The sequence below is a fragment of the Lissotriton helveticus genome, chromosome 3_1 (genome assembly GCF_964261635.1).
Source record: "Lissotriton helveticus chromosome 3_1, aLisHel1.1, whole genome shotgun sequence".
NCBI classification, from domain to species: Eukaryota; Metazoa; Chordata; class Amphibia; order Caudata; family Salamandridae; genus Lissotriton; species Lissotriton helveticus.
In genome coordinates, this window is record NC_136061.1 from 1,809,970,014 (window position 1) to 1,809,992,041 (window position 22,028).

Consider the following 22,028-nt stretch of genomic DNA (forward strand, 5'->3'; position numbering starts at 1 on the left):
ACGCTATTCCCGAACACAAAGGATTAGTGGTGAATTAGTATAGAGAAATATTAAATTAATTTGAGTGGTGGACATGTTAATCTGTTATTTTGATTGAGAAGGACCGTTGAGGGAAAAAAGTTTGTATTTATATAGCGCTGGCTACCCATGATGGGGTGCTGAAGTGCTTTTTCGATGAGTAAGAAATGCGTTACTTACCGGTAACTGCAGTTATCCAGTATTGGTATCTTTCATAGATTCACATGCCTGAATCATTCCCCGTCGTCGGGATGGGAGTCCCGGTACATAAATAAAGTAATGTCCCATTAGACATATAGAGTAAGGCCAACGGCCTTACCTTAGTAACATATCCATGTCCTTTTGTAAAAAAGGACCAAACTCTAGAGAAGAGCCAATCAGTTATCACCACCCTCTGCAACCTTCCTGGAAGGAGCTCTACTCCCTCAGATTTTCATAAGCACAGTGCTAAGTAGGTGTATCATTGAGAGAACTAGATGAGCCCTTCCAGGGGAGGTGGGTGGGTTGCATGTGAATCTATGAAAGACACAAATACTGGATAACTGCAGTTACAGGTAAGTAACGCATTTCTTATCCAGTATTAGGGTATCTTTCATAGATTCACATGCCTGAATCAGAGTAGTAAGCAAGGATAAGCACATTTCGCATGGTACAGCATATACAAATTCACCAGATAATAACATATCAATGTGAAACATAAAAATTACCAAAATGTAATCAAAGAAACCATTAAGGAACACAATAGAGAAATGTGTGTATAAAAGAAAGGATGGCGGGATGAAAAGGAAGGCTCACCTCTATCGAAATAGATGCAGTAGTACAGCCTGTCCCACTGCAGCATCCTTCATGAGTTCTTTATCCAAGCAGTAATGCTTGGTAAATGTATGTGGTGTCTTCCAAGTTGCCGTTCTGCAAATGTCTGTGATAGGCACACCGGCAAAGAGTGCCATGGAGGTAGACATCGCCCTAGTGGAATGGGCTCGGACCTCGGAACATAGGGGCTGCCATGCTTGCTGGTGACAGAACGTAAAAGCGGCAGGGATCCAGTGACAGATACTTTGTTTAGTGAGTGGAAGACCTTTTCTAGGTTGACTGTAAGCCACAAAGAATTGGTTGGACTTGCGGAAGGTCTTTGTCTTGTCAATGTAAAACTTTAGGCAGCGTTTAAGATCCAGAGAATGCAGAGTTCTTTCTGCCATTGTGTGAGGATTTGGAAAAAGGACCGTAAGACTATAGGTTAATTGAGATGGAAGTCTCACGGGAACTTAGCCACAAACTTAGGATGTGTTCGTAGTATAACCCTGTCGTGTTTGAAGTGAAGGAAAGGGTCTTGAATTGAAAATGCCTGAAACTCACTTACTCGCCTCGCTGAAGTAAGGGCTAGAAGGAGCGCCATTTTCCAGGAAAGGTACTTAAGATCAGCTGTGTGTATTGGCTCAAAAGGATGTTATATAAGCTGAACAAGAACTGTGTTGAGTTGCCAAGTGGGAGGTAAAGTCTTTACAGGAGGAAATGTCCTGAACAAGCCTTTAAGCAATTGTTTGATCAACCTGTTAGACCAAAGAGAAGGGCCTGCAGAAGATCTTCTGAAACGGGATATTGCTGCCAAGTGAACTTTAATGGAAGCGTGAGCAAGACCTGAATTCGCCAGATGGAGAAGGTAAGGCAATATTTGTTCTGGAGACGATGAGAGGGTGTATCTTCTTTGACTTGCACCAGATGCAGAACCTCTTCAATTTTAAGGAGTATGTTTGGTTAGTAATGTCCGCTCGCGCCCAAGCCAGAATTGCTCTACAGTCCGGCGGTATGTCTAGGCCCTGGAATTCCCTGAACTCAGGAGCCAAGCAGATAATCTGAGAGATGCTGGATCCAGATGCTGGACTTGCTGGTGGTTCATTGTGAGAAGAGAGGGAAACGGTTTCAACCGGATCGGCGGTTCCAGGGAGAGAAGGTGAAGCTCCGTTAACCAATGTTGGTGTGGCCAAGCTGGAGCTATCAGAATGAGCGTGCAAGGATCCGCTTTCAATTTTCTGAGAACCCTGGGAATCAGGGGAATTGTTGGAAAAGCGTATGCAAAGACGTTGCACCATGCGATCGAAAATGCATTCCCTAGAGATCCCTTCTGGGGACGCCAGCTTGTGAAGTGTTGGCATTTGGCGTTCTGCTTGGTAGCGAACAGGTCTAGAAGTAGGGTGCCCCATTGAGAGAATATACGGTTGAAAGTCCGCTGATTCAACTCCCATTCGCCTGTTGTCTGCTCAGAGAGTCGGACAGAAATTTGTCTGTTCCTAGGACGTACTCTGCCCGAAGAGAAATGTTGTGAAGGAGCAACCAGTTCCAGATTTTTTGTGACTCATGAGAGAGAGTTAGAGAGCGAGTTCCCCCCTGCTTGTTTAGATAGTGCAAGTTTGTGGTATTGTCTGTTCGCACGAGCACTAGAGAATTTCTGATCCTTGGCAGGAATGCCAGAAGAGAGAGATAGACAGCTAGCAGCTAGAGGAGATTTATGTGGAGTTTTCTTTCGGAAGGGGACCACTTTCCACTGATCTGCAGTTCTTGGAGGAAAGCTCCCCAACCTTCCAGGGACGCATCTGTTGTGATGGTATGCGGCGAAGCTGGAAGCAAGAAAGGCAAGCCTTGAGAAAGGTTCTGAGGGCAAATCCACCACCTTAGAGCCTTGACCATTTGAGGGGTCACTCGGATGACATAATCGAATGATCCTGTACATTGGACCCATTGAGCCGACAGAGCCTCTTGAAGAGGGCGCATGTGAGATGACAGTGTGGAACTAGTAGGATGATTCAAGACATCAACCCGAGCAGGGATTTGAAAAGGCACACTGTTAAAGACTTTATGGATCGTATGCGAATTGCCAAGAAAAGAAGCTTGTCTTTTTGCTCCTGAGATGGAAACGCTTTCTTCTGGGTTGTGTCGAGAGTAGCACCCAGGAAAGTTATACGCTGTGAAGGCCAGAGGACAGAATTGTCTCGATTGAGAGTGAGCCTCAAGCAATCGAAAAGTTGTAGACAGGCGTCGGAAGACCTGGACGCGCCTTCTAGAGAGGGTGCTTTGACAAGCAAGTCGTTCTGATATGGAAAGACCCGATGGTGTTGTTGTCTGAGATATGCGGCTACCGGAGAGAGGCATTTTGTAAAAATGTGTGGCGCCGATTTGAGTCCAAACGGTAGGACACGGAATTGGAAGTGTCTGCCAGCTACTGCAAATCTCAAACATTTCTTGTGATTCCGGTGGATAGGGATGTGAAAATAGGCATCCTGAAGGTCCAGAGACACCATGTAGTTGTCCGCATTGAGAAGTTGTAGTACTCCTGGATGGTAACCATACGAAACGACTGCTTTTTTAAGAATTTGTTGAGGTTTCTCAGGTCTAAGATTGGCCTCCATTTCTTCTCCTTTTTGCGTACTAGGAAAAATCAGGAGTAAAATCCTTTCCCTCGTTGACAAAGAGGAACACTTTCTATAGCTTCCTTCTGGAGCATAAGTGAAATCTCCCGGAGTAAAATACGTAGATTTTTGTGCAGCATAGGTCGGGGAGTGGTTGGGGGAGGAATTTGAATGAACTCTAGTGAATGATCAAATTGAAGTAGTTGCAGAACCCAACGGTCCTTTGTGATTTGTTTCCAGCTTTGTAGGAAATAGGAAATTCGTCCTCCAACTGTTGAGGGTGGAGATGAAATGGAGACCGGCGGTAGTGAAAGGTCATGGTCGCGGAGCAGCGCCCTTTTATTGACCACCTTTGCCACGAAAGGAGGATTTAGTATCAGATGACTGGTGCTGCCGACGCTGCTGGTATTGTGGCCAATACCGCTGATTAGAAGAGTAGGAAGATCGGTTTTGGTAATCACCCCTTGTAGAGGACTGTCCTCTTCCTTTTGAGCCACAAAAAGGCAGATTCTTGAATTGAAGGGTACCCAAAGCTCTGGCCGTGTCGGTATCCTTTTTTATACCTTGAAGAGCTTCATCAATGTGCGTTCCAGAAAGAAGCTGACCATCGTAGGGCATATCCCAAATTTTTGTTTGCACTTCCGGTCGGATTGAAGTTGCCTTCAACCAACCCTGGCGTCGTAGTACAGCTGCGCCAGCCAGTTAGCAAAATCCAGTAGAGGTGATATCCATCGCGCAAACTATTATCTCGGATGCAGAACATTCGCCCTCAAGCAAGGTCTTTTTTGCTTTTTCTTTTGAATCATCTGGTAAGGCCGCAAGATGTGGAGCGATGTCTGCACACTTCTGCCTGTTATAGAGTTCTAACAGTGACAAGGAATTGGATGCACGAACTGTTAATGCCGACATTGACAAGAAACGTTTCCCAATATTATCAAGCCGTCGACCTTCTTTGTCCGGAGGAAAAGCTAGTGGAGCAGAAGTATTTTCGTTGAGCAGCCTGTGTGATGACAGAGTCTGGTTTGGGATGTCCTGTTAGGCAAGCTGGAGCAGTATCTGGAGCTCTTTATTTTATATCCAGACAAGGCAATACTGGGGGCACCGAGGAAGGGTTATGCATTATTTTAACACCCTGATCCCATATGTAATCTATAATAGGTATAGATCTGTACTAGACGGTAACCTAACAAGGGCTATATCGTCTCTTACGTCACAAGTCTCCTTTTGGCAAACGCTTCCACTCAATGTGCCCAGCCGCATTGCGCTAGGGAAGACAGTCGCTCTACCTCGGCTACTGTACTTCTATGCAAATTTGCCGGTGTATGTCCCGGCCCGCATCTTCCGTGAACTGGAAACCCTGACCAGGCGGCTGATCTGGAACAGGGGGCGACCCAGGGTTGCGTTGAAAACCCTCTACGCTGCAGCGGAGAGCGGTGGGCTGTCGGTACCTAACCACGAACTGTACTACCTGGCAGCGCAGTTACAATGGGTTGCCTACTGGTTGAGTGGGAGGAATTTGGGAGATACAGCTTCGGAGAATGCAGTGATGACAGTCCCACAGATACATGCACTATTTCACCCTTTGACTAAACTCCGCTCTCCGAACCAGCTACATCTAGCGGTGGCGAGGAAATGTTACACAAGAAGCTTAAAACTTACCGCTGCAGTGAAGCCCTACGCGCCCAATCTACCACTACTTGGCACGCTTTGGGAGGGAGGTACACTTGCGTCACCAATGTTAGACACCTGGGAGACGGCTAGTATAGAGGGGCTCGGGGACCTCTTTGAGGACGGAGCGCTACTCCCTTTTGCGACGCTGGCGGACAACACAGGGCTGCCAGCCGGGCAATTCTTAGCCCATGCGAAACTCCTACACACACTGACACAGGCCTGGGGCCCGCTAGCGGAGGAGCCACCGACACACCTCCTCATTCAATATCTACATGTGATGGGCAATGGTTCTCACATAGTACACTGGCTCGCCCAAGCACTGCACACGCATACACAATTCTCCCCACAGCGTCTACGAGACAAATGGGCAGCGGATAGGGGCCGGGATTGGACCGACAGGGAGTGGACACAAATACTGGCTGGGACACGGAATATACCACGAAATGCACGCTTCAAGATCATACACTATTACATTGTACACCGGGCGTACCTGTCCCCTGATCAGATTAATCGGTATTTTGGGCTTACCACTACAGCATGCCCCAGATGTGGGCCTGTAGATGCGCAGTTCCTACATATCCTTTGGGCATGCCCCTCACTACACACCTACTGGACTGCGGTGACAAAGACACTGGCAAAGGCAACGGGGGGCAGCTTGCCGTTTACATGGGAGACTTACCTGCTGGGCTTATTTAAGAGGACGAAACAGACGAAAGTTCAGGCAAAGTTCTGGGATCTAGGGCTGATCACGGCGAAACGCCTCATTACTAAGCGCTGGAAACATGCTGTCCCCCCCCAGCCAATACACTGGCGTAACTCGTTGGATAACTGGGTGAGGGCAGAGAGTGTGGCGCTCCATAGGGAAGAGACAGCAGGACTCCGCAAGTTCCCAATAGCTCTAGACTGGGATGTCATCTTGGCATCCTATCACCAGGTATGCCGGCAGGACGGCATAGTGTGACCACACACCCCCTCTCCCTCCTCCCCCCCCCTCCTCCTCCCGGTGACACCCATGCGCCTACCCCCTACACTTTACACCCTCATATCCGACGAGAGGCAGTACGGACCTACTCGTCGCCTACCCCATGACCATCACACACACACAGGCTTTTGTTATCAGACACCACCCGCTATTTGGCTTCTAGAATTTGTTGGTTTGTTCTTTATAGTTAATTGCTTTGAAAAAACAGCTTTGGATGTATGTTACACTCTTTCTAGGCCCTTTTCCTCTAGCGTTGCTGTTTCAACACCATTTGCACATCTGATGAACAAATCCGCGACGCCATGAGGAAACAATTTCAACTTCCTCCATCAACAAGTGCTGCATTTACAGAATATCATTCTCTTGCATGTAAGCCAGACTTTATTGCCTTAACCATGCTGCTTCATTTACACTGTCCTTATCCTGATCCTTACTATAGGGCTCTTTTATGTATAATGTTGCCGGCACAGAGCTAGGACGAACAATTTTCACTGCAGCACTGTGTATTCTTTATGTTTAATCATGCGTAATGTTGTATGGTACCTGAAAATTTGCAATAAACATAAATAATAGGTATAGATCTGACTGATTTTTTAAAAGGCTCCTTAAAATCGTATAGGAAGCAGTCTTTCTGGTGTGATGGCATAGGTATTTGGAAACGTTGTGCCGCTCTTTCCACTATGTTGTGAAATTCCCCAATGTCTTCAGGAGGCGAGTCAGCCTGAGTGGGCACGGGAGAAGCAGGACAGGGGATTACATGATAGTCCCACTCATGAGCAGACTGGGAATCATGAAGTTCCCCTTCCTCATGTGGATCCTCCTCCTCATCATCCGTGGAAGACGGAGGTGGTGAAATGACAGGCCCAGGCTGTAGATTTAAAGGTGGAAGCTGTGGTCTAGGCGGTGGAGATACAGCTGGAGGTGGAGACTTTGCAGAGGTTGGGAATCTCTGCTTATAGTCCGTAATGAGGAATTGCAGGTCGGAAACCAAAGATGCTGGTAGACAAACCATGGGATGGAGGCGGCTGGAATTCTTCAGGATAAACTGTCTGATCCTCCTGTTCTTGGTCCTCTTAGTCTGAACTGTCTTGATACATCACGTTAAGTTCAGATGGGCTTGTTGCGGTCCTAAACATACGGCCCTCGTCAGAATCTTCCTCCTCCAAGAGGTGAGCTGGAGGCAATGGCTGGACCCTACTAGGGGAAGTCAGGGCCGGCGTCAACGTACGTTTCGTGATTTTGAGATGGACGTACGTGCTTTTCAGATTGGAATCCGTCATTGTCGACGAGCCCGTCGACGGTGTAGTCGTCGACGGTGAAGCGCCGACAGGTACCACGGTCGATGGAGTTCCCGTCGACGGAACCGTCGTCGACGATGGAGATTTCATCGACGGTGTTGTCGTAGTCGACGGAGCTTTAGTCGACGATGGAGTGGATGTCGACGGGACAGTCTTCGTTGACGGTGTCTTCGTCGGTGATCGTAGCATCGACGATTGTTTGGACGTCGACGATGATTTCTTTATCTTCGACGAAACCGACCTACCGGCCGTCGACGATGGAGTCGTCATCGTGGATAGTGAAGAAGACGCGTCAGAAGTGGAAAGAGTCGTCGTCGACGAGGTTACACACAAGGCTGTAGATGTAGATTTCCTAGTGGTTGAAGCCACCGTCGACTAGGTCGTCGCAACGGAGTGGAAGAAGGCTTTTTAAAGGTGTGTAGAACCTCCTGAGGAGAAACCTTTGTTGGTAGAGCCTTGGGATGTACCTATGAAGACTTTTTGTGTGTCTTCTTTTGAGGTGGCTGCGATGACGGGCCTGGAGAAGCCACCCTTGGTCTTTTCTGAGAGGACTTGGAAGATATGGAAGAGCCCTCACTCTCTTTAGAAGACTCTGGTTGGTCTTTGTCTTTAAGTCTCTGCAGCCAAATTAAGAGGCGCCCCTCCCGATCGTTGAGGGTCTTTGAAGAAAAGGTACAACATACCTTACAGTCCTTTGAAGAGTGATTCCGGGTAAAGGCAGTAGAGACAATCCTTGTGTTGGTCATCCACATGAAGTCTCTTTTTACCACAGGAAGAACAGGACCTAACAAGGCCTTTCTTAGGAGTATCTGCCATGAAGAACTTGAGAACTTAACCCAGAAGATGGAATTGTGAAGTAAGAAACCATGGAAATCCAGAAATGAAGAAAGCTGATCGGACCTCAGAAGAGACTCCATTAGCACGATGTGCGGTAGAAAATCTGAGGGACTAGAGCCCTTTCCAGTAAGGTTCCAGAGGGTGGTGACAGCGGATTGGCTCTTCTCTAGAGTTTGGTCCTTTTTACAAAAGGACATGGATATGTTACTAAGGTAAGGCCTTTGGCCTATTACTCTATATGTCTAATGGGACATTACTTTATTTATGTACCAGGACTCCCATCCCGACGGTGGGGAATGATTCAGGCATGTGAATCTATGAAAGATACCCTAATACTGGATAACACACTACTCCAGAACCCATAAAGGATTAGTGGTGAATTATAGTGAAATATGAAATTAATTTGAGTGGTGGACATGTTAGTCTGTTATTTGGTTTGAAAAGGATAGTGGAGGGATTGAAGAGGGAGAATTTAGACATTTTTTTGGGTGCTCATCGCAGTAGGAGGAGGCTTGGAGGATGCTTGGAATTAGTAAAAGGGTCAGAGGGAAGGGTTTAGAAAGGCTTGTTTGGGAGATCTGAATATAAAGAGGTATGAGTTGATGCAAGGAGGGGTAGAGTAGGGAAGAGTCTAGAAAGGGTTATTTTGGGGATAATTGTGGTGGTATGAGGTTTGAGATGAATAAGAGTGGTGGTAGAGGATATACTGATAGAGGTATAGGGTGAGAAATAGGATAGTGCATTGGATATGCTGAATTTGAAGAAAAGTAATAAACATATAGATACATAAGTACATGGAAGGTGTAAATATATACATACACACACATATATATAATATATATATATAATAGTGAAGCAATTGTTGATAAATATTTATGTACCAGGACTCCCATCCCGAAGGTGGGGAAGGATTCAGGCATGTGAATCTATGAAAGATACCCTAATACTGGATAACACACTACTCCAGAGCCCATAAAGGATTAGTGGTGAATTATAGTGAAATATGAAATTAATTTGAGTGGTGGACATGTTAGTCTGTTATTTGGTTTGAAAAGGATAGTGGAGGGATTGAAGAGTGAGAATTTAGACATTTTTTTGGGTGCTCATCGCAGTAGGAGGAGGCTTGGAGGAGGCTTGGAATTAGTAAAAGGGTCAGAGGGAAGGGTTTAGAAAGGCTTGTTTGGGAGATCTGAATATAAAGAGGTATGAGTTGATGCAAGGAGGGGTAGAGTAGGGAAGAGTCTAGAAAGGGTTATTTTGGGGATAATTGTGGTGGTATGAGGTTTGAGATGAATAAGAGTGGTGGTAGAGGATATACTGATAGAGGTATAGGGTGAGAAATAGGATAGTGCATTGGATATGCTGAATTTGAAGAAAAGTAATAAACATATAGATACATAAGTACATGGAAGGTGTAAATATATACATACACACACATATATATATATATATATAATATATATATATATATATAATAGTGAAGCAATTGTTGATAAATATTTATGTACCAGGACTCCCATCCCGAAGGTGGGGAAGGATTCAGGCATGTGAATCTATGAAAGATACCCTAATACTGGATAACACACTACTCCAGAGCCCATAAAGGATTAGTGGTGAATTATAGTGAAATATGAAATTAATTTGAGTGGTGGACATATTAGTCTGTTATTTGGTTTGAAAAGGATAGTGGAGGGATTGAAGAGTGAGAATTTAGACTTTTTTTGGGTGCTCATCGCAGTAGGAGGAGGCTTGGAGGAGGCTTGGAATTAGTAAAAGGGTCAGAGGGAAGGGTTTAGAAAGGCTTGTTTGGGAGATAAGAATATAAAGAGGTATGAGTTGATGCAAGGAGGGGTAGAGTAGGGAAGAGTCTAGAAAGGGTTATTTTGGGGATAATTGTGGTGGTATGAGGTTTGAGATGAATAAGAGTGGTGGTAGAGGATATACTGATAGAGGTATAGGGTGAGAAATAGGATAGTGCATTGGATATGCTGAATTTGAAGAAAAGTAATAAACATATAGATACATAAGTACATGGAAGGTGTAAATATATACATACACACACATATATATATATAATATATATATATATAATAGTGAAGCAATTGTAGATAAATAGTTATGATAAAAGATGTAATTATTTATGCACATATATACATAGCATAATGTAACTATCACTAATATGTACATTTGTTAAGCAGAACCAATATCTCTATTTTTAAAAATAATTATCATACACGTTTATGCAAAGCAGCACATATATAGGTACTTATACATAGTGCAAATATATGCTGCATTTATCTGTTTGCGTCAGTGGTTATGTGGGGAAGAGCCAATTCTTGAGTAGTTTTCTTTAGATAAGGTGGTTGTCCGTGGATCTTATGGTGGGAGGAGGCGGGGGGGATGCTTAAAGAGTTCTATAGTTGGCCGCTTTAACCAGGGCCGGACTGGGAACCAAAACCGGCCCTGGCAAAGTGCTCGGCCGGCCCCCCTCCCCACTGGGGGGGTTGGAGGTGCCGCCGAGCGCTTTGCTAGGGCCGGTTTTCGGCCGATTTTGTAGCAGGGCCGATTTTGCAGCTATGCTGCAAAAACGGCCCTCTAACAAAATCGGCCCCATGGAGCTCAAAACCGGCCCCCACCCTTGCGGCGCACCGGGCGATTGCCCGGTGCCCGCTATGGCCAGTCCGGGCCTGGCTTTAACAGAGGATGTGCCATCCATGTTGTTTTTCTTGTACATTGGTATTTTGAGGCAAGGTCCACTTTAGAGCGGAGGTTCCTTTGTTGAATGTGTCTGGTGATTTTATTCCTGATGAAGAGCGGTCCCTTTCCATGTATTGCTTTGTGGGTGATACAAAGCATCTTGAACTTGGATCTTCTGGCCACCGGTAATTAGGGCCCTTAAGGCAGGGGAGATGTGGGCTTGTGGTTTTACATGTAGGGGTACTGGCAGCAGAGTTCTGAATTTGTAGTAGTTTTTCATAGTTGATAAAGATGATCTGTGGTATATTTTTACAGTGCTTAATTTGTGCCGGTGCTTAGCACGGCACCTTTATATCAGGGCCGGGTTTACAACTGCATGACTGCACTGCAATCTATACGTCATGTGTCAAAGAATAAATCAAATAGATTTGCCTTACTGCAGTGTTTACGTCACACTCCGACAGTCAGTCTCCGGAGTGAGTCCGTCGGTGATGAAGAGTGTTCTGTGCAGTGTTGAGAGAGAGAGCCCCTCAGCCCGATAATCGATCTATCTTAATGATAAGATTGTGAATCAATTTGCTCGCAGACTCGCAGTATTGCTGGTGGGCGGGCCGAAGATTAGGCTGTAATTAGTTCTACTATGGAGGGTGGGGGGCTGCGGCAGTGTTTTTTTATCCAGGGATGGTGGACCCCACCCATCCTCAGCACACACGCACTTGCGGACGAGTCACCAGCACGGCAGCACCAGTAAGCATGACGTGGCTCAGCAGTAGGCCTCTTATTAAGGCAGTCATGCAGTCCTGGCAGTGCCACCACGCAGTGAGTAATAAAAGAAAATGCTCCTTTTACTGCCGCATGTTGACCGGCACCAGAACTCAGTCAGAGCCTCAGAGGCCACAGCAACCGTGTGCAGTGCAATGCTCGGAGGTTGCCGGAAGGTCATAGCCTTGCCATGCTTTCGTTTAATTTATTTTAACCCCGGTCTGTGAGCATGGCATGACATCGGAAGGAGTGGGGAGAACAGAGTGGCAAGCAAGGGCGTTAGCAGGGAGAGAATGCTGTCAGGCCAGTGGACAGTACTCAGAGGGAGCAGTGGCAGGGTGCAGAGAGGAGCCCTGAAGTCCGGCTGCGTGATAAAGGGGGCTCCATGCGGAAAGAAGGGGGCTCGAGGACATGGGGAGAGGGACTGGTTAAAAGAACAAGAAACAGGGGTGTGGGCAGTTCCGAGGAAAAGCCCGGGAAGTCACTGGTTGAGATTTGGAAATGCTAATAGGTCAGAAGGGGCCCTAACAATGGGGAATGAAAGGCTGAAATTAATGTCTGGCACTGCACTGGTAGTAGAGGGTTGAAGGGCAGTGGGCAGTACTGGTAAAGAGAAAGGGAAACAGACGTGGGCACTTCAGAGAGAGAGGACTACAATGCACTGGGTGGTACTGGGCCGTACTGGCGCTAGATTACAGGGGCTTGGGTGTAGGGGGGAATAAATGCAGACACGAGGACTGCCTGCCAGCCAGTGAGGGGCGAGGGCAGCAGGATAGTTTAAAACACTGGTGGCCGATAGAAGGGGTGGCAAGGCGAGGGAGGTGCGAGCATTTTATGCCACCAGGTGTATATAAAGTGGCCAGATGAAGGCACGCTGGTCAGTGTATGTGAAATGTGGGGGTTTCTGGGAGCATTGCCTTCTCTGTGGACAGCAAAGGACCCGACGGTTGCAGGGTACACCTTCTGTTCTGATTAATCACTTTCTGCCCAGCCCTCCATGCCGTATCTCATTCTCAGACTATTTAACATCAGGTGCCTCCATTCAATTGGCAGTCTGTATGAAAGCCACAGACTGTCCTCTTTTTCATTGGCAGCCCATGCCAATCAATCCCTTCACTGTGCCGCCTTCCTTGGCAGTCTGTATGAAAGCCACAGACTGCCCTCTTTTTCATTGGCAGCCCATGCCAATCCCTTCACTGTGCCGCCTTCCATGGCAGTCTGTATGAAAGCCACAGACTGCCCTCTTTTTCATTGGCAGCCCATGGCAATCCCTTCACTGTGCCCCCTTCCATGGCAGTCTGTATGAAAGCCACAGACTGCCCTCTTTTTCATTGGCAGCCCATGGCAATCCCTTCACTGTGCCCCCTTCCATGTCAATCTGCATGAAAGCCACACACTGCCCTCTTTTTCATTGGCAGCCCATTGCAATCCCTTCACTGTGCCCCCTTCCATTGGCAGTCTGTATGGAAGCCACAGACTGCCCTCTTTTTTACTGACAGCCCTCAGCATTCCCTTCACTGTGCCCCCTTCCATTGGCAGTCTGTGCCAAAACCCCACAGTGCCCCATTTTTTTCAACATTGATCTCTGTGCGTTCCGAATACAGAAGCCCATCTCCTAATGTCTTTTCTTATGGAACAGCCAGACCTGGAAGGAAGTGCTCTTCTCTTGGCAGCAGGGTTCACAGTGGGGAGTTTCATTTGCCAGGCAGTGATGTCCTTCTGCTCTCCTTGCAGTGCACCCTTCGCCCAGTGACACTGACACCTATCGCATAGCTGCCAAGATTTTAGATACCTATGAGTGCCATTTTCATAATTTCAGTTATATCAGTGTAATTATGAATAACATTTCAACGACTATGATGAACACTTACTGGAGAGCAAAATCAAGCAATGAAGATGAGAGAAACACATAAATATCAGACACTGCACCCATTTGTGCATTGAGATTGTCAGACTCGTACGTTTTGAGCTGAATCATCACCTTTTAATAAAGCATCTGCTACATTTTGATCCCAAACAGGGCGTTGCAAGTCCATCATTGTTCAACACCTTTGAGCGATGTTTGTAATTTTTAGGACAAGGTTATGCTTAAAAAGAACTCTATTTTGCTCCAGGGCTAAGATATTTCTCTAGTGTGACTTGCAACAAAACCGGAGTCCAAAATATCTATAATACTTTAGGCCTCCGATTCTTAATCCCTAAATTCATCACATTGAAATTTCTTTTTCAAATGTGTATGTTTGGAACATCCTATCAAAACCTTACTATGAGGAAGGCTCACTTGCTGAAATTCAGATTTGGTATTACATCTGACTTTTAGCAGTGCCAGTTGAGGATGTGGGTGGAGTCAAGAGAGTAAGCAGGTGGAGCCAGTGGAGGAAATGGGTGGAGCCGGGGAAAAGTAGGTGTGGCCTCCAACAAACATTTGAGCACCTGCACTTCATATTTTAAAAATTAAGCACTGGTACAACCCCAACTATTCCCAGAACTATATATGCTACTCCACATCAATTCACTCCACTTCACTCTACGACACTATGTCAATCCACTCTACTCCACCACATTCCACATCATTCCACATCACTCCACCCCACAACAATTTACTTCACTGTACTCCACTCCCTCGACACCGTATCAGTTTACTCCACTGTATGCTACTCCACAACACTGTACTCCAATCTACGCCCCTCAACAACTGGACAACACTCGAGGCGAAGATGAAGTCCGCTTAGACTTTTTTCTTTTGCCTCTTCCTCGAGTGTCCCGAAGACCTCGAGTGTGAAGAAGAGGACTTTGGCTTGGGGAGCAGTCACACAACTTTCTCTTCTTCGATCGGGACCGGGATCTCTGCGGAGTCTTGCAGGTAGGTAGGATACTGGGGCATATATATTTACACAGCGCACCTCCGTGCGCGCATGCTAGTATCTTTTAACCCGTCACCCTGTAGGTCGGGTGTCTTTCAAAACAGATAGTGCTCTGCAGAGGTTTTACATTTGCATCTCATTAATGGATTGTATGACCCTACTCCACAGAACCAGGAGGAGGGAACGTCACTGAAGAATCTGCAGTTAAACTCTCTACACGAAAAGGTGTTAACAAAAGGTAAGTAGAGGAGGAGCTTCGCACGAGTCCAAGATGGCCGCGTGAGCTTTGGGCTCCCGAGACCCCCGCCGCCCCTGGAGACATCCTGTTTAAAATCCTGCTGCCTGAAGGCGGAAATCTGGACGCTGTTATCCATGTCCCGTTCTGCCGCCGGGGGCCGGAGAGACATCGCCGGCAAACTGGAGGCCTGCATGCTCGGAAGCCGGGGTCTCGAGTTGGTTTCGACCCCGGCGCGAGTGAAACAACAACGGGGGCCGATAACCAGAAGTCACCGGTCCGGCCCCGCGTCTAGCTCGGATCTCTCTTGCCCCGTGAGCGGGCCCCCCCCCCCTGCTGATTATAACCTCCGCTGGACTGAGGGAGACTCATTCCTGCTCCACCACTGGTGAATATATGCTGTAATAGCGCCACAGTCCGGGCCAGTGCGGACACTGCGTGGGAGCGGCGGGCGGCTGACAGTGGTGCGGGACCCCAGAGCTGGTGAGCGGAGTCGAGGCCCGGGTGCTCCCGCTTTGCTGCACGACCGCCGGGGGCGGTAGGGAGTGACCCCCGAGTGTTGTGCCCTGACTAGAGGGCGCGTATGTGGCGCATTGGCTAGATATCTGGACCGGCTGTGGCCCAGGCGAGACGCTTTAGGGGCCCGCGTGGCGGAGAGTCGCTGGTGACTGGCGGTGGGCTGTGGAAGTGGCGACCCATCCTGGGTGCAGTTGATCAGGCCAGAGGATGAAATAGTGCGCTGACAAGTGCGCGAAAGTGCTGCCACTGATCCTGCCGGCCCTCTAGATCTTTAGTTCGCAACGCTGGTGGCGAACGGTACCGACAGGCCCTGAGAGAGGCCAAGCGTGCTCTGCCTGCAGTAAACACTGTCTTTTATCATCACCGCTAGAAATCGGGAGGCCGAGTGACTTGTCCTGAGCTCAAAACTGAAATGGCGACTAAACTTGAGGCGCAGAAACAGCAATCCAAATCCACCAGGGGGGTCCCAATATGTCCAAACCAACAAGTTGGATCGTTACACGCAACCCAGAGGCTCGCCTACTGGGTCTGGAAAGCCACAGGACGGGAGTGGAGAGGCCTCGGGCCCTACAGCAGAGCCTACGCTACAAGATGTGATGGCTGCTATAGATGGGGTAAAAACCTCCCTTGGACAAAAGATGGAGTCAATGGACCAAAAGTTAGACACTGTAACCATTAAGGTTAATTTAATCCGGGCTGATCTCACCAAAACAAGTGAGAAGGTAAACTCGTTGGATATCAAAACGGCGAGTTTGACGGACGATGTAGCGCAGCTGCAGCGGAAGGTCCGGAACCTTGAAACCCCTAGTGATATGGCAAGGCGCAAGCTGGATGAATACGAAGGAAGGGCCCGGAGAAACAACGTGCGCATCATTGGTGTCTCAGAGAAGGCCGAGGGTCTGGCCCCTGACCTTTTTGTGGAGGACATCATACTTAATCATCTGAAACCGAAAGGACTGGGGAATTTCTTCACGGTGGAACGGGCACACAGAATTCCGGGAGGAAGGCAGCGACAGGGGGCTCCACCTCGGCCAAAAATTGGGAGAGTGCTCAATTTTAGAGACAGAGGCGCTATCCTGCAAGCCTCCAGATCCGGGGGCCCTCTGAAGTACGAAAATTCCACCCTTAACTTTTTTCCTGACTTCACAAAGGCGGTTCATAGGCAGCGGCAAAGCTTCCTCGGAGTCAAGAAGCGGCTTCGTGACAAAGGACCTAAATACGCCATGATGTTCCCTGCCAAGTTGCGTGTTGACGCTGAAGGGAAGGTTTGGTTCTTTGACACGCCGGACATTGCTTCAGATTGGGTAGAGAGTCTTCCCTTCCGGGAGAAGCCTCAGAGACGGAGCGGCGAAGACGGAGAGGGCTCACAAGAACAGGAATGATGAGTAATATTATCGTCTGTAAAATACAATCTTGTCGGGAGGGGGGTCATGTACGAGACATTTCCACGGGTATACTGCTTGAGATGGAGAGTTAATACAGGTGTAACAATATCCTTGGGGCGATGTGGAGTGCCGAACTCCTCCTCAGATCTACTTTTAGATAGCTGGTTAGTTAGAATATGGGGCGACAGGCAAACTGCGAGTTGGGGGTTGGTGAATGCCGTGAGCAGGGTAAGGGGTGGGGGGAAGGGAGTATTGTTGTGTTTGTTGTGGTGTGATTGTGGTCTTTTTTGTCATCATTTGTTATTCTCAGGTGATAAAAATTTAGCGATGCGCTCTTTGCATGGGTTTGGCGACACGAAATAGCCGTGGGTCAGGGATGAGAGTGCGGAGTTGGAATGTGAATCAATCAATCAATCAATCCAAATCAATCATGGTCCCTATTTTTAAAAAGGGGGACCGCCAGGAGGCGTCCTGCTATCACCCGATCTCACTGCTGGACTCACTGGGAAAGGTGGCTGGCAGAGTCATTCTTGAACACCTCCAGCAGTGGGCGGACGATGGCGGGATTCTCTCGGACCTCCAATTTGGGTTCCGGGAGGGCTTAAGGACGATCGAACAAGCCCTAAGCCTGACAATGCTTTTAGGCAAATACGTTAGTGCGAAGGCAGGCTCTATGTACATGGTATACGTAGACTTAGCAGCCTTCGACTGCGTTCGCCATACCAAACTATGGTCCGTTCTATTGAAAATGGGGGGGGGGGGTCGATGCACCACTGGTGAATTTCTTGCGAGAATTATATTCAAATGCATCAGCAAGGCTGAGGTTCGGGGTACAGGGCGAGTTGACCGCACCGTTCGGGGTAGAGAGAGGAGTTAGACAAGGTTGTGTCCTGGCTCCCTTCCTCTTCACGCTTTATACCAACGGGCTGGAGAGGGACATGATAAAGGGGAGCCGGGACGTTCCCCTAATAAACAATCGACCGGTTCCTACTCTTCTCTACGCCGACGATGCGGTTATACTGGCCCGTACCCCTTTAGAACTACAGAAGGCGTTAAATAGATACTCACAATTCATGGGTAACTTGGATCTACGTATAAACATCAAAACAGCAGGATCAGGGATCAAGGAAAAAAAGGCTAAAGAGTATTTACTTAGATAAAGAGAAATTAGCCTCCACAGATCAGTACCCTTATCTGGGAATTATCATCGATCATAGACTAAATTGGAAACCAGCGATCGAGTCTAGGAAATTCCATCTTACTAGAACCACTCTGGCCCGCGTAAATTTTTCCCAAAAATTGGGTAAGAGGCCTCCGTTAGAGCTCCTACAGATATATCAAGCTAAATGTCAAACAGTCGCATTGTACGGGGCAGGTGTATGGGGTTATGCAAATCCCAATAGTTTGCAAGCAGTGGAAAATGCTTTTCTTAGGTTTCTCCTTGCTGTTCCGCGAAGCACATCTACTTTTTCATGCCATACTGAATTGGGGATTTCATATTTATCAGATTTAGCTCAAATACAACCACTCCTTCATGGGAACCAAATCTGGTCTATAGATAAAAATGTGTTTACACAGGGGATTATCTCAGATTGCATGTCTCTCAACCACTCCCATAAAATCGTCTGGCTACTATATATAAAACGTTTCTTAAGTGTTTTGGGGCTGGAAAAGTTTTATCTTGTACCATCCTCTATTCGCTCTCTATCAAGGAAGGCACTAAAGACGCTCTGCCTAGCACATTTAGAAGAATTGAGAATAACTAAAGAGGCCATAAAACCATCTGTACAACAATCCATAGCCGTCCAAACCACCCTCTCTATTCAGCCTTATTTAACGTATGATTTTTCTACGTTTGAGAGATTTCTTTGATTAGATTTAGGTTAAATGTTTCCCATCGTTTGGTTGCCTTTCCGCAGAGAAATAACTGGGATTTAGAACTACCATTGTGTCCGTGCGACAACACCTCGGTCCAGACAACCATACATACCTTATTCTTTTGTAAATATTACATGGAACATAGAAAGATTTGGCTGATACCGATATTAAAACTTATGGGCATTAGAAGATGCCGCCCGACCTTGCTTTCTTTACAGTATCTGGATGAGGAGTGGACATCGAAGTACATTGTTAAATTTCTGAAATGTATATATCGACTGAATCTGTAATAAATATTGTATCCAGCATGAATTTTATGATCTAAATGTGTTCGACATAATTGAGAAGATGTTCTCTTTTAAGGCTGTATGTATATAGCTTGAATTTTTTTATAAAGGGATAATGTTTAGTTTATATTGTAAATAAGTCTTTTTTGAATGTTCTATGTTTTTATAAACTATAACTTCTTTTTATTGTCAGTATCTCGTTTCCAAATGTAGAACTTGAAAATGAAATTTATTTGTGATAATGCTTTTATGGTTTTTCTTGTGACAAAAAAACGAATAAAGAAATACTTACTTACTTACAATCAATCAATCATATCATTTGTAAAGCGCAATACTCACAAGTGAGGGTCTCAAGGCGCTGGGGTGGGGAATTCTGCTACTGCTCGAAAAGCCAGGTCTTGAGGAGTTTTCTGAAGGTCAGCAGGTCTTGGGTCTGCCGTAGGTGGAAGGGAAGGGTGTTCCAGGTCTTGGCGGCGAGGTGGGAGAACAATCTGCCGCCTGAGGTCGCTCTTTGGAAGCGGGGGACTGTAGCGAGGACGAGGTCGGCGGTGCAGAGCTGGCGGGTGGGGGTGTAGAAGCTGAGTCGTCTGTTGAGGTACGTTGGTCCGGTGTTGTGGAGTGCCTTGTGTGCGTGGGTGAGGAGCTTTAAGGTTATCCTCTTGTTGACCGGGAGCCAGTGCCGGTCTCTCAGGTTGGGTGTGATGTGGCTGCGGCGGGGGATGTCGAGGATCAGGCGTGCAGAGGCGTTCTGGATGCGTTGGCGCAGTCTCAGGAGTTTGGCCGAGGCTCCTGCGTAGAGGGCGTTTCCATAGTCCAACCTGCTGCTGACAAGGGCCTGGGTGTCTGTTCTTCTCGTTTCAGTGGGGATCAACTTGTAGATCCTACGGAGCATGCGGAGGGTGTTGAAGCAGGAGGAGGAGATGGTGTTGACCTGTTTAGTCATGGAGAGGGCGGAGTCGAGGATGACCCCTAGGTTGCGTGCGTGGTCGGTAGGTGTTGGAGCGGTTGCCAGTGCGGTCGGCCACCAGGAGTCGTCCCAGGCCGAAGGGTTGGATCCGAGGATGAGGACCTCCGTCTTGTCAGAGTTCAGCTTCAGTCGGCTGTTCCTCATCCATTCAGCAACAGCCTTCATTCCTTCGTGAAGGTTGGTTTTGGCGGTGTGGGGGTCCTTGGTGAGGGAGAGTATCAGCTGGGTGTCATCGGCGTAGGAGAGGATGTAGAGGTCGTGCCGACGGGCGACTTGGGCGAGCGGGGCCATGTAGATGTAAAACAGAGTTGGGCTGAGGGATGAGCCCTGGGGTACGCCGCAGATGATCTCGGTTGCTTTGGAGAGGAAGGGGGGGAGGCAGACGCTCTGTGTTCTGCTGGAGAGGAAGGAGGTGGTCCAGTCCAGGGCCTTCTCTTGGATCCCAGCGTTGTGGAGGCGTGTTCGAAGTGTGTGGTGACAGACAGTGTCGAAGGCGGATGACAGGTCCAGGAGGATGAGGGCCGCTGTTTCTCCGTTGTCCAGCAGGGACTTGATGTCATCGGTGGCGGCGATGAGGGCAGTCTCGGTGCTGTGGTTGCTGCGGAACCCGGACTAGGAAGGGTCCAGGATGTTGTTCTCCTCAAGGTAGCGGGTCAGTTGTTCGTTGACTGTCTTCTCGATGATCTTTGCCGGTAACGGGAGCAGGGAGATGGGCCGGAAGTTCTTGAGGTCCTTGGGGTCCGCCTTGGGTTTCTTGAGTAAGGCGTTGATCTCGGCGTGCTTCCAGCTCTCCGGGAAGGTTGCGGTCTCGAATGGCTTGGGAGACCAGATCAAGAGGGGGATGGTCAGTCAACTTATCAGGCGACATTCTCCAGATGTGATATTACTGCAGGAGACGCACTTAGTCGGCAACAGCTGCATGGCCCTCCATAAGGGAGGGTAGAAATTAGTGGTACACGCTAGATTCACAACTGGCTCTAGGGGAGTCGGGATCCTGGTTAAGAATTCCTTCCCTTTGTCTATGCAGGCCGCCTGGATTGATCAGAGGGGCAGATACGCAGGTGTCTCGGGGCAAGTTGGGGCCGGACGATCACTCTTCTGTCTATTTACGTGCCACCTGGTCTCCAGACCGAGACTTTCCGAGATTTGAGTACCATCTTCCTTACACTGCCTCTTGGTGACCTAGTCTTGGGTGGTGACTTTAACTCTGTATTGGATGGGGAGGTCGATCGTAGCCCACCCCGAGCGCCTAGGCAGACGCAGAGATGGCTTCCTGATTTCCTGGACACACTGGGGCTGGTAGACAGTTGGCGAGTACGTAATCCGACATCAACACACTACACCCATATCTCGGCTGCTCACGGCAGCCTGTCTAGGCTGGACTATATGCTGCTTCCGGCGGCGATGGCGTCCATGATCCATGAAGTTAACTATCTTGGAAGGGGGATTTCTGACCACTCCCCGCTGTGGCTCTGCCTCGCTCTCGAACTGCAGTCAGTGGGTAGAGTGGCTCCCATTGGTGCCAGGCAGTTGAAAGACCCTGCCATTAAGAAGGAGGTCCTTCTGAACTTCCCTCGAGTAGTCTGGGAACACCATTATCCTAGAGTCTTGGTGGTGCAGCGGCCCCAGCTCCCTGGCCGCCCCCAAAATGGCGTCCCTATCGCGGAAGTTGAGAACACTGAGGATGATGGGACGGGCTGGGGCTCCCGGTGGCGGCTTAGGGGCAAGGGAGCGATGGGCTCGCTCCACCGCAAACCAGGGAGAGAGCTTCTCCTCGGGCATCCAGGAGCGGATCCAGGTCTCCATAAAAGGTGGCGGTGTCATCCTTCTCCACTCCTTTCGGATAAGCCCAGGAGGCGCAGGTTGTTCCGGCGCGCCCTGTTTTCTGCATCCTCGGCCTGGCGATGGAGCTCCGAGGTCTGCGATTGGAGACGGGCCATTTGAGACTTGAGGATAGTGATGTCGTCCTCCACCGTGGAGATCCGAGATTCGGCCTCTGTGATGCGCTCCGTGGCCTTGAGAAGGTCCTGGCGGATGAGAGCCACGTCGATCCGCACCTCCCTTATCTTGCTCTCCACTGACGTTTGGGATGCGGAGATCGCTTGAAGGATGGTTGATACATCCCCCCCAGCTAGGCCAGAGCCGGGCACCACTCCGCCACCGGGTCCCCGATCCGATTTCGCAAACTGGTCCAATGTCGTTTGAGTTGTGGGGCCAGGAGTGC

General features: G+C 48.3%; 1 protein-coding gene across 3 annotated transcripts in view; it reads right to left on the reverse strand.

Annotated features, from left to right (window-relative positions):
• Nucleotides 1-22,028, reverse strand: part of KDM1A (lysine demethylase 1A) — a 1,206,177-nt gene that overhangs the window by 1,041,535 nt on the left and 142,614 nt on the right. The window lies entirely within an intron of this gene.